This window comes from Bos indicus, chromosome 8 (assembly GCF_029378745.1).
Source record: "Bos indicus isolate NIAB-ARS_2022 breed Sahiwal x Tharparkar chromosome 8, NIAB-ARS_B.indTharparkar_mat_pri_1.0, whole genome shotgun sequence".
In the NCBI taxonomy this organism is placed as follows: Eukaryota; Metazoa; Chordata; class Mammalia; order Artiodactyla; family Bovidae; genus Bos; species Bos indicus.
In genome coordinates this window covers 33,612,508-33,625,726 of record NC_091767.1, presented here as the reverse complement: position 1 = coordinate 33,625,726, position 13,219 = coordinate 33,612,508, and positions in this window count along the sequence as shown.

The following is a 13,219-nucleotide window of genomic DNA, read 5'->3' as shown; positions in this document are numbered from 1 at the left end:
GTGACTGGATCAGTAGTAGACTTGAAATGGCCTCTGGAATTCTGCATTAGGGTCTCAGGATCACTGCACTTCTTTCATGGTGGTTCAAAGGGAGAGTGCCTTATGAATCCAAGACTTAACTGTAGGATCAGTACCTAGTCTTCTATTAGTCTCCTATTTACCTAATGAGAATCTAACAAGTCACAAAATTCACTCCAGGTTCTAGAAGATGGAAAATGAACTCTTAATTGCTACCTCAATGGGAAGAGTAGCAAGAATATTTATTTTATTGCTTTAATTTCTCATTAAATATCCCCCATTCTCCTAATCCACATTCATTGCTAAAACTAATCATGGGCATTATCAATTTAAAATATCCAAATATAAGTAGCTTTTGAGATGAAATGACTGTAAATTTTATAAACAGAAAAAGCAAGTCAAAGGAAATAACATTTCTATTGTTCTTCTTAATGGAAGATAGTATACCAGGCCAAGTACCTGTTTTACTTACCATCTAACTAAAATTTTTGACTTCTTTTCTGATATTTAACCCCAAGTTATTTACTTTACATTACAATTATTTGAATACATTACAATTATTTGAATAATTTATTATTTTAGAACATAGTGAAGTCACTCAGTCGTGTCCAACTCTTTGCGACCCCACGGACTGTAGCCTACCAGGTGTCCATGGGATTTTCCAGGCAATAGTTCTGGAGTGAATTGCCATTTCTTTCTCCAGGGGATCTTCCCAACCCAGGGATTGAACCTGGGTCTCCCGCATTGTAGACAGACGCTTTACCGTCTGAACCACCAGGGAAGTCTTAGAATATTTTAGAATACAAGGTTGCTGCTGCTGCTGCTAATTCCTTCAGTCGTGTCCAACTCTGTGTGACACCATAGACGGCAACCCACCAGGCTCCCCTGTCCCTGGGATTCTCCAGGGTTGCCATTTCCTTCTCCAGTGCAGGAAAGTGAAAAGTGAAAGTGAAGTCGCTCAGTCATGTCTGACCCCTCAGCGACCGCAGGGACTGCAGCCTACCAGTCTCCTTTGTCCATGGGATTTTCCAGGCAAGAGTACTGGAGTGGGATGCCATTGCCTTTTCCGAGAATACAAGGTTATTAATCTTAAAAACATATATTTTAGTTTTTTTTTAGTATTATACAAGGCTTTTCACATTTAACCTTATTATTATCTCCATTATGCTACAACAAAAGATGAAATGAAAGCAAATTCAAACAAATCATTTCATTTTTTTTGTGTGTGGCAAAACCTCATCTAACTGATTTTATTCCCCCTAGATTTAATGAATTATTTGAGCAGATTGATTCTGTTGGTTGGCCTTGTTGGGATGAAATGTTAAGAGAAACATTTAAGTTTTAAACAGTTGGAGCAGTTATATTAGAATCTTTCAGATAAGCCTATCTATGGCACTTTATGCTTTTATATTTAAACTCTCTTCTTTTATTGCCAATAAAAACAGAAATGTTGAGAAGACAGAGTGTGAGCCTATAAGCCAAATGTTGACATGAATGACATTTTTACTCAGATTCTATTTTTATAACTTAAATGATTTCTCCCAAAAGTCATGAAAAAGCATTGTGATTCATATTTATGACTGATTCTGAATCTATAAAAATGAAATAACCTTGCCATTTTGTGTAGATTTAGAACTGAAAAAAATTTTGAGTAATTTTTAAAATTATGATGTATAGAATATTCTGTTTGTTGCTGAAAATGTATTCTAATTTGACTAAAAATTCAAAAGCAGAGACATTACTTTGCCAACAAAGGTGTGTCTAGTCAAGGCTATGGTTTTTCCAGTGCTCATGCATGGATGTGAGAGTTGGAGTGTGAAGAAAGCTGAGCACTGAAGAATTGATGCTTTTGAACTGTCGTGTTGGAGAAGACTCTTGAGAGTCCCTCAGACTGCAAGGAGATCCAACCAGTCCATTCTAAAGGAGATCAGCCCTGGGTGTTCTTTGGAAGGACTGATGCTAAAGCTGAAACTCCAGTACTTTGGCCACCTCATGCAAAGAGTTGACTCATTGGAAAAGACTCTGATGCTGGGAGGGATTGAGGGCAGGAGGAGAAGGGGCAACAGAGGATGAGATGACTGGATGGCATCACCGACTCAATGGACATGACTTTGAATGAACTCCGGGAGTTGGTGATGGACAGGGAGGCCTGGCGTGCTGCAATTTAACTTGCAAAGAGTTGGATATGACTGAGCGACTAAACTGAACTGAACTGAAGAATAAAAAAAGAATCCAGATAATTTAATTATTTTGAATATTTTAATCAGAAATGTCATTTAAAGCTGTCAGGTAAAAATATAATTTATTTTTCAAACTTAGAGATATTTGTGCTTTAATTTGGGCATTTTTGGTAGTGAATACACTGAAAACTGTAAACCTTGTTTTTGGTTGCTTAGGAAAGCTACAGTCCATGGGGTTGCAAAGAGTTGGACATGGCTGAACACATCATGTTCGTCATAACTTGTCACATGAGTAAAATTTAGTTTGTATTGGTTTGACATACTACACTTCTGATTAGTAATCATAGAAAACTATACTCAAAAACCCTAAGATGACATTCAATAGTATATAATAGCTTTTCCAGTGATGGGATATGGTGTGGCCTATAATTCATGCTGTAGTGTTATCTAAAATGTGTCTAGGAACTTTGATCAAGAAACTATCTTCTAAAATGTACATAAGATGTTTCTAGTTCTCTGCACTGAAACATACTCTGAACCTGTCCACATCTATGTTTTTTGGTCATCATTTGCACTTTTGTACTTTTTTTGCACATTTGCACCATTTGCACTTTTCTATCTTAGTTTATATCAGATTTTTTTTTAATTTCACAGTTTTTAAATTGTGAAAATTTTTAAATTTAAACAATTTAAATTTTTACATTTGCTGTCTAAATACAGCAAGTCTTATGTTCATACCAGGGAAGTAAGATTTAGAACTCAGAGGCACAATTTCAGTATGTATACTTTCTAAATGTAGAAGGCCTTCCTTTAACATCAGTTTCTAGAACATACTCTGAAGAGTATCTTTATCAGGAAAATCCTATCATCTTCAGAAAAGATGATCATCATCACAAGAAAGTCATGGGTTTAAGAAAAAAGTTTAATGTTAACAAATGAGTAAGTATATCCTATAACTTCAGTTTAAATTATAGCATGTGCAATCTTTGTTAATGTTCCTTTATATTTAAATCAAAGCATTTATTTCACATACAAAATTAGAAATGTTAATTACTAACACATTTAAGAGAAATAAAATGTAATTATTTCTTGCCCTACTGCATAAAGATTTGTTAAACTGAAAAGTTCTGTTAATTTAAAAGCTATTATAACTTATGATTAATCTTAATAGTTACAATATTATTGAGGATAAATTGCTTAAACCTTTAATTAAAAGATGAATCACCATTAAAACTATGTAATTTGGAAAGGAAAGGGTCTTGAGTTCAAACACTTTTCTAATTCAACACTAAATCTGGTTAAAATAGTTACAGTACGATACCTTCCCAACACTGGTTTTGAACTAACAGTTTGAGAGATGATTACCTGATATACTTTTCTCTACTTTGATACTGAAATGTAACATGTTAAAGATTGTTTCTATATAATAGGCAAAATCACTGATATCCATGAATTCTGATCTTTTAAAAAGTCATTTCTAAATCATAATAGAATTCAAACTAGACATATTTCCCAATTCTTGATTTGTTCTTAGTATGCCTTAGTAAACTGTGTTTGGACAGGTTGAAACTCAAGAATAAGCAATCATACATAGGGAAATTAGCCCCTGAAAAGACCAGGAATTACAGAGTAGTAGCATATTAAAAAAAAATGTATGGGCTTCTCTGGTGGTCCAGGGGTTGAAAATTCATCTGCCAATGCAGGGAATGTGGGTTCCATCCCTTATCTGGGAAAATCCACGTGTTGTGGAGGAACTAAGCCTGTGTGCCACAACTACTGAGCCTGTGGTCTACAGCCCACTTGCCACATTAATTGAAACCCATGTGCCTAGAGCCTGTGCTCTGCAACAAGGGAAATCACTGAAATGAATTTGGAATGGAACTCTCTATTCATGCAATTTATAAGTAATAACCATATTACACATTTAACCATAAGGGCAATTTTAACTTCTAATATGAGGAAAATAGTTGTACTTTGTCCTAGTTTACTTTTTGTTCTCAAGCTCAGTCCATTATGGTTTTAAATCCTAGAAGGAAGGCAGGTAATAAAACCAAAATCCAGAACACCAACCAACTAACCAAAGTGGAGTGGTGCAAAACAGTGGTTCTGTGAGCTTCTTTGAGAGGTAGGAAGGTATGTGTAGAAGCTAGATATGGAGGCTGAAGAAAATAGAAGCTCTGGAAATTTCCTGCTGTGGATGAGTAATTTATGAACATATAGTTTTCAGATAATCAATAACCTTTGAGTATAGTATCACCTAAAAGTTTCTTAAATTAACCTCTTGCTAAGATAAATCAATTAACAGATTAGAATATATAAGAGCCTTCTGAAAGGAACATTATAAGAAACAAACAATGTAAAAAATAACTTTGAATTTTCAAAAGTAAAAAAAGACTATAAAGTGGTACAAGATAGATTTAGAAAAGGCAGAGGAACCAGAGATCAAATTGCCAACATCTGCTGGATCACAGAAAAAGCAAGGGGATTCCCAAAAAAATCTAAGTCTGCTTCACTCACTACACTAAAGCCTTTGACTGTGTGGATCACAACACACTGTGGAAAATTCTTAAAGAGATGGGAATACCAGACTATCATACCTGTCTCCTGTGAAATCTGTATGCAGAAAAAGAAGCAACAATTAGAACCAGACATGCAACAACAAACAGTTCCAATTTGGGAAAGGAGTATGTCCAAGCTATATACTGTCACTCTGCTTATTTAACTTATATGAAGAGCACATCATGCAAAACGCCAGGCTGGATGACTCACGAGCTAGAATCAAAATTGCCAGGAGAGATATCAAACCTCAGATATGCAGATGTTACCATCCTAATGCCAGAAAGTAATGAAGAACTAAAGGGACTCTTGGTGAAGGTGAAAGAAGAGAGTGAAAAAGCTGGCTTAAAACTCAACATTCAAAAAACGAAGATCATGGCATCCTGTCACATCACTTCATGGCATATAGATGAAGGAAAAGTGGAAAGAGTGACAGATTTTCCTTTCTTGGGCTCCAAAATCACTGTGGATGGTGACTACAGCCATGAAGTTAAAAGACAATTGCTCCTTGGAAGAAAAGCTGTGACAAACCTAGACAGTGTATTAAAAAGCAGAGACATTACTTTGTCAACAAATGTCCATATAGTCAAAGCTATGGTTTTTCCAGTAGTCATGTATGGATGTGAGAGTTGGACCATAAATAGGCTCAGTGCCAAAGAAGTGATGTTTTCTAATTGTAGTGCTGGAGAAGAATCTTGAAGGTCCCTTGGGCAGCAAGGAGATCAAACTAGTCAATCCTAAAGGAAATCAACCCTGAATATTTATTGTAAAGAATGATATTGAACCTGAAGCTCCAATACTTTGGCCACTTGATGTGAAGAGCCAACCTACTGGAAAAGACTATGATGCTGGGAAAGGTTGAGGGCAAGAGGAGAAGAGGGCTAGAGAGGATGAGATGGTTGGATGGCATCACTGACTCGATAACATGAGTTTGAGCAAACTCAGGGAGTGAGTGATGGACAGGGAAGTGTATTGTGTTTCAGTTCATGGGATAACAGAGTCAGACATGGCTGAGCAACTGAACACCACCACCAATACTGAGACAAATTATAAATTGAAAGGGATAAATGAGCTTAAAAAGATGGTATTTTCAAGATTTTACATAGTGACACAATATTAACATTATATAGACTTGAAAAGAGAGATCTATATATTAAAAATTATTTTAAAGTGCAAGGAAAAGAAAGGAAAATGATTCAGCACTGCAAAGACAAATAAATGATTATACAAAAAAATAAAATAGTAGAGTTACATACAGACATATTGATAATTTTATGAAATATTAATTCTGTAAACAGTTCAAACAAAATGTAGAGATTGATACAATTGAACTAATGAGCATGAAAATACATCATATCAAAGCTTCTTGCGGTGAAACTAAAACAAGGCTTAAATGGAAATATTTAGCTTTAAAAGCTAAGCATATTAAATGAGGAAAGGATATATAAAATTGATGACCTAAATTCTACCTTACAAAAATATTAAAAGTTTAGCCAAGTAAACACAAACACGTTTAAAAATAGAAATAAAGTTTTGAAACTATATAAATCAGAAACAGAAAGACAATAGATGATATAAACAAAACCAAGTTTATATGTATATAAATATTGGTTCTTTGAAATCACAAACTAAATTGATCAATTAGCAAAAAGAGCGAGAACACAAATCAACATTATCAGCAATAAAATAGCTGTCACTACAAATTTTCCAAATTTTAAAAGAGTAATAAAAGAACACAATTCATAATTTTCTGCCAACAAATTTAATAAATTAGGTGAAATGAATGTTTCTTGAGAACTATAACTTAAGAAGAAAACTGACACAAAAAGAAATGGAAATTCTGAAAACTTCTATTTTCCATTATAGAAATTGAATATGTTAATAATATTTCCCCAAATTAGTCTCTACATAAACATTTTATTACTGGTAAATGTTACTAAAGAATAGATAACAGTCTTACAAAAACTGTTTTAGAAAACGGAGGAGGAAAAATCACCCTTACAACTCATTCTATTAGGCAAGCATAACCCTAATATCAAGAATTAATAAGGATATTATGAAACAGAAAAAGCATGGGTCAATCTTTTTCATGACTATGGATGTAAAACTCTTTAACAAAATATTAACAAATTAACTCCACCATAACATGAAAAAATAATACATCATGAACAAGTAGGGATAATCACAGCAATGCAAGCTTCATTTAATATGTAAAATGCAACAGTTCAGTTCAGTTGCTCAGTAGTGTACTACTGTTTGCAACATTAAAATGCAACAGTAAACATTAACACATAAGTTGAATAAACGTGCAGAGTCATGTGAGGATTTTAAAAGATGTAAAAAAGTGAAAAGAATCTTATAATTGCAGGACATGATTTCCATATTGAATGTACACATTGGTTGCATATAGCTATGGATAAAATTAGATCTTCCTTAAAACAGAAGCTAAAACAACAGATTATTTTCTTTAAGCAGAAATTCTAGAGAAAATGCAATGTTTCAAAAATCAGAACGACTTTGGGCTTTCTGAATAGAATATTGAAGGTAAAACAATTGAGTAGTGAAAGTAAAACATAACAAAAAGACAATGGAATAATGGCACTATATTTCTGCAGGAAAAAATTTAATCTAGAATTTTAAATCCATCTACATTATTAATCAAATTTAGAGTAGAATAAACATATTTTCAGACATGTAAAGTCTATAAATATTTGTATACTGTTATCCATGAAAAAGAGTGGATAATATCCATGAAATGGATAATATTCATGAATAATATCCATGAAAAAGAGTGGACTGTGGATAATACCCACCAACAAATGAAGGAGTATATCAGGACAGAGAAAGATATGAAATATAGAAAATAAATAGAATATAGGGAAGAATTAGACTGAACCACCAGTATGAAAGTAGAAAGAGATCCCAGTATGAAACATATGTGCCAGACATAGAAGTTAACCTCTCTAGATTGTATCTGTGTGACAAGATACAGATATTCTGAGGGCTGATGGACAGCATAATCACTTCTATGTGTTTGCCAGCCTTTTCAAGAACAAGAACAACAAAAACCTGGAAGTTATATTCCATGGAATAAGGAATTAGCTTTTACAAACGTATAAAATTTAGTCTTTCTACTTAAACAAGAAGTCATAGGATTTAGGACTCAGTAAATTTCATAAAAGAAGCAAATGGGCAGTGACATATATTAATGCTCCATGTTTAAAACTGGTAATTTTAGATATTATGCAGATATTATCCAAATAATATTAAAAAGATTGCTACAGAGTCTCTCCCTAATTTTCCTCATCTTTCAGTAATAATGTTTCTATTACGGTAGCCACTAAAATTACTTTAATATTATTTGATTCTTAAAAACAATTGCCTTCATGGTATATTTTGATCAAAAGTAATTTAAAAGTAATCTTAGATCTACCACCCCTTAGAAGAGATTTGTTTGGATGACTTAACAACTTGATTTGAAGTCTAAGATAACTTTCTATACCTATATTTCCTTCATAATACACATTTCTCTCCCATTTGGAATTGTGAAGTTTTGATAAGTCTGAAGGGATTCAGGAATTATCATTTTTACCTTTGTTCTGATTATCCTTCTCTTGAATATTGTCAAATGATACTTTTATAATCTATGCTGCCCCCTGTAGTAGTGGAATATATATTTATTGTTGTTTAGTGACTAAGTCATGTCCAGCTCTTTTGTGACCCCGTGGACTGTAGCCTGACAGACTCATCTGTACTTGGAATTTTCCAGGCAAGAATACTGGAGTGGGTTGCCATGACCTCCTCCAGGGGATCTTCCCAACCTAGGATCAAACCTGCATCTCCTGCATTGGTAGGTGGATTTTTTTTTACCACTGAGCCACCAGGGAAGCCCTGGAATATATATAGTCTTACTACAAGTAATACTACAAATTAGTCCATTTCCAAAAGCTTTTCCTGCTGTCTCTATGAATTTTTATTTTTTAAACCTTTGTAATACTTTCAATATATTTACCTTTTTCTCTCTGTCTCATCATACTCTTTTTGCATCCCCCCACGAACTATATATTTCTTCTCAGCCAATTCTGTTTGTATTCATCCATAATATATTTTACTGCTTTGCCCCCCTCCTTACATTTTATATAATTTTCTTTTTTGCTCTGTTTTTCTTCTTTTTTTCTTTCTTTTACCCATGGGGTTTTTTAACTTGAAGTTTTTAACATGGTCCTCTGAAACATGAATGGATTTTAGAAGATTGAGAAGCACTCTGAAAATGAGTTCATTTTATCTTCATTGAATGTGATTGTTTTTTTCTCAATAGAAGGTCTCTAAAGTCTTAAAGAAGTAAATGAATAATCAGAAAATTATCAGACAAACTTTATAATCTCTCCCATCTTTCCCTCTAGTTTTTTGACATTTTCCTGTCCCAGCAAATTTCTAGTGAAGCAGTTCTATTTCTCTTCTTGTTTTCATTCCTGACTTTCTACTTTCATTTATAAAAAGTTTTTCCTTAAGGAAATTCATCATACCAGAACAGCTTCCTGGAAGTGCCATATAGAAGGAAAAACAAACAAACAATCCAGAAACATGAAGCTTGAATATCTCACGTTTCCTGATTCTCAGGAACAGAAACTAGTAGGATGCTTAATTTGTAAGCATTTCTTGCTGAATCCATGTAATAAAGATAAAATGCCTTGTACTGTTTTTCAGTTTATTTAGAAAACAATACAGACGTCTCACAGCTTTTAGCCTATTAATATACATTGTCTTACGATGTCAAAACATCTTAGAGAAAGCCAGCCATTCTTCCACAATTTCTCTGAAGTAGACAATTATTACAGACTTTTCTCCACTTTCTCTTCCCTCATGACATTTTCCATTCCTAGATAATTTTACTCAGCGTGCTTTAAAGCTAATAATCTGGTATTAACTTATTTAAAAAGCTTAGAGGTATGAGAGATTTTTCTCATTCAAATGTACTCCGATGTCTACTTTCTGCAGGCTTATATACAACGTTTCATCATGGTTATACATGTCTTTTGGCAGAAACTGTGTCTAATTCATCTTTGTTATGTCCCACTATCTAAAATTACAGATTGTTTGTAGGTACACGAAGTACGTAGAGAAAAGTTAATAGATGAGCACATTAATAAATAAAATTAAGTAAAACAATTTATTTAAATTGCACTCAAACATTGAAGCCAACTAATTAATTTTATAAAATCTATTATTTGAATTGCTTCATATAGGTCAATAAAATAAAAGTGCTTATCAAATTGTATGAAAGATCATAGCAAAAGCTGTTCTAAAAGAAATATACACACAGCACATTAAAAATGTTTGATAATACCTCACTAAAGGAATTTGTTTTATTTAGCATTTCCACAGGCATTAACTTTGGGGACAACTACTATATTTTAATTCTTCCAGAAGAAAAGTGTTCTATAAGAAAGCATTAGACCATTTGGGGAAATCACAGACTAGCTACTAAACATTATATTTCACTTGATTTATAGAGATAACATAATTAAAACATAGTCCTGAATGCCATGTCATTCCAATATCAACTTTACAAAAATAAAAAATGTATCACACTAGCCATACCAAAAAGTACAAAACTGAAGACCAAAACTGCAGAATTCTACATTTAGCCCACATATACAGAAAAACAAACATATCAAAATATTATTTGTAATCATTTACTTTCAAAATGATCAGTAGAGAGAAATTGAACCTTTTTTTTTTCATTCAAAAGTTTTATCTTGATTCCAAGATGTTAAGTCGAATGGTCAATATATAAAGAACAAAACTAATTTGGGATAAAAGTGATACCCCATAATATTGGGGAAAATGAAATGTCCTTGAAAATATCATTGATTGAATTTAAATATCATGATGTACTAAATAGAAATGGGGAAAAGAAGAGAGGTCTTTTTAGCAATGCTTAGTATTGCTGAACAGTCACAGGTTAATTCCACTGAAATTCATATTTCACTGGGAGGGAATTAGAGAACTTCCTCATAATATTCTAAAGTGGCTTTATGAACTTTAGAAAAGCAAATGTAAAGATGAATTTTATTTATGAGGATGCTGTGAAATGAAGGCAAACTGAAAAATAAATATATCACAAAATCACACACAGGATGCAAAAGGGAGACACTTAACATTGGCCATAAGACATTTCCCATTTATGCTGTCAGACTGTTTTTGGGATTTGAACTTATGAGACTGTCTGCTTTCTGCTGTGAGCTATGGGCAAACTGCTGGCAAGGCACAATCAGTGTTCCTTCTGAAAAATCAACAATGACAGTCTTTCCCTAGTCTTGCCTGTGCTCATTATCCATGTCTCCAAAACTAAACCACTTAATACAAATAAAATGTCTTCTCATGTTTAGACCCTTAGAAAGTATACAATAGCTACAGACCAGAAATCATCCCCAGGGAAGAGGTTTTTGCTTGCTGCATAGATTTTTGCCTGAAAAAAAAAAAAAAAAAAAACTATAAGAGTCAATAGAGTGATTCTGATTCTTCTGATATCAAAAAGTGGGTGCTGCACTGTAATCTCTTTATACTGACATTTACTGAGAAGAGCTGAGGCTCTGGACTCGGGTCTTTTTCACACCTAAGGACTACCATTTATAAGCTATGCACTTCAGAAAATTATTGAATATCTTTAAAATGCAGTCACTTGCCTCATTTGAAAAATCAAGCTCATGACAGCTATTAGATACATAGTACTTACTTAAGGAATATCCATGTAAGTGTATGCACAGTACATACCATGGAACGAGACTTAGGATGTGTTAATAATAAGATTCCATTTCTTTCTATTTAAAATCATTATGAGCAAAATATCTTTTTGTGGAAGTCATCTGCTTCCACAAAATGGTTTATGCTGACACTCATAAACTAACTAGTCTATATCTGTTAGTTGCTTAGTCGTGTCTACTCTTTGTGACCCCATGGACTGTAGCCTGCCAGGCTCCTCTGTACATGGAATTTTCCAGGCAAGAATATTGGAGTGGGTTGCCATTCCCTACTCCAGGGTATCTTCCAGACCCAGGGATAGAACCCGGGTCTCTTTACAGTTTGAGCCACCAGGAAGCCATCTCTATAATCATTATGAATTATTCCATAGAAAGCTAATTTGTTGTTGTTGTTTAGTTACTAAGTCATGCACAACTCTTTTGTGACTCCATGAACTGTAGCCCACCAGGCTCCTCTGTCAGTGGGATTCTCCAGGCAAGAATACTGGAGTGGGTTGCCATTTCCTTCTCTAGGGGATCTTTCTGATCCCAGAATAGAATCCTTGTCTCCTGCACTGGCAGGTGGATTTTTTACTGCTGAGCCACAAGGGAGGCCCTAATAATTCCAAACATATTCACATATTGAAGCAAGCAATATGAAGTTGTTACTGTCATCCTCAGAAGTGTCAGAAGTGGTTAACAACGTGAATATTATGGGCTCAAAGAGCATATTTTCTCATGACCTTAGCCAGGGTCTTTGGAAATTTTCTGCTACTGTTAAAATCACAATACTGATCAGTCAAGGAAACGGATGATGTTCAGATTAGAAAATCACTAGCATAGATCAGTGGAGAAGGAAACGGTAACCCACTCCAGTATTCTTGCCTGGAGAATCCCAGGGACGGGGCAGCCTGGTGGGGTTGCACAGAGTTGGACACGACTGAGGTGACTTAGCAGCGGCAGCAGCGGCAGCATAGATCAGTGTGACCAGGAGGTAAGCAATCTCTAGAAACTTGATACAACGAACGATTTAATTCAATAAAAACAAAGTAGAATTGTTTAATAAGAACTTGGCATACTCTACAGTCAGATGGTTCTAGAAAAATAAGTGTCCTTTACTGAAATATACCTGAAATCCACCCCTCGTCCAAGGTAAGGAGCAATGGCTGCACTTTGCTGGAGCAGCCGTGAAGAGATACCCCACGCCCAAGGTAAGAGAAAGCCAAGTAAGACGGTAGGTGTTGCAAGAGGGCATCAGAGGGCAAACACACTGAAACCATACTCACAGAAAACTAGTCACTCTAATCACACTAGGACACAGCCTTGGCTAACTCAATGAAACTAAGCCATGCACATGGGGCAACCCAAGATGGGCGGGTCATGGTGGAGAGATCTGACAGAATGTGGTCCACTGGAGAAGGGAATGGCAAACCACTTCAGTATTCTTGCCTTGAGAACACCATGAACAGTATGAAAAGGCAAAATGATTAGATACTGAAAGAGGAACTCCTAGGTCAGTAGGTGCCCAATATGCTACAGGAGATCAGTGGAGAAATAACTCCAGAAAGAATGAAGGGATGGAGCCAAAGCAAAAAGGATACCCAGCTGTGGATGTGACTGGTGATAGAAGCAAGGTCCGATGCTGTAAAGAGCAATATTGCATAGGAACCTGGAATGTCAGGTCCATGAATCAAGGTAAATTGGAAGTGTTCAAACAACAGA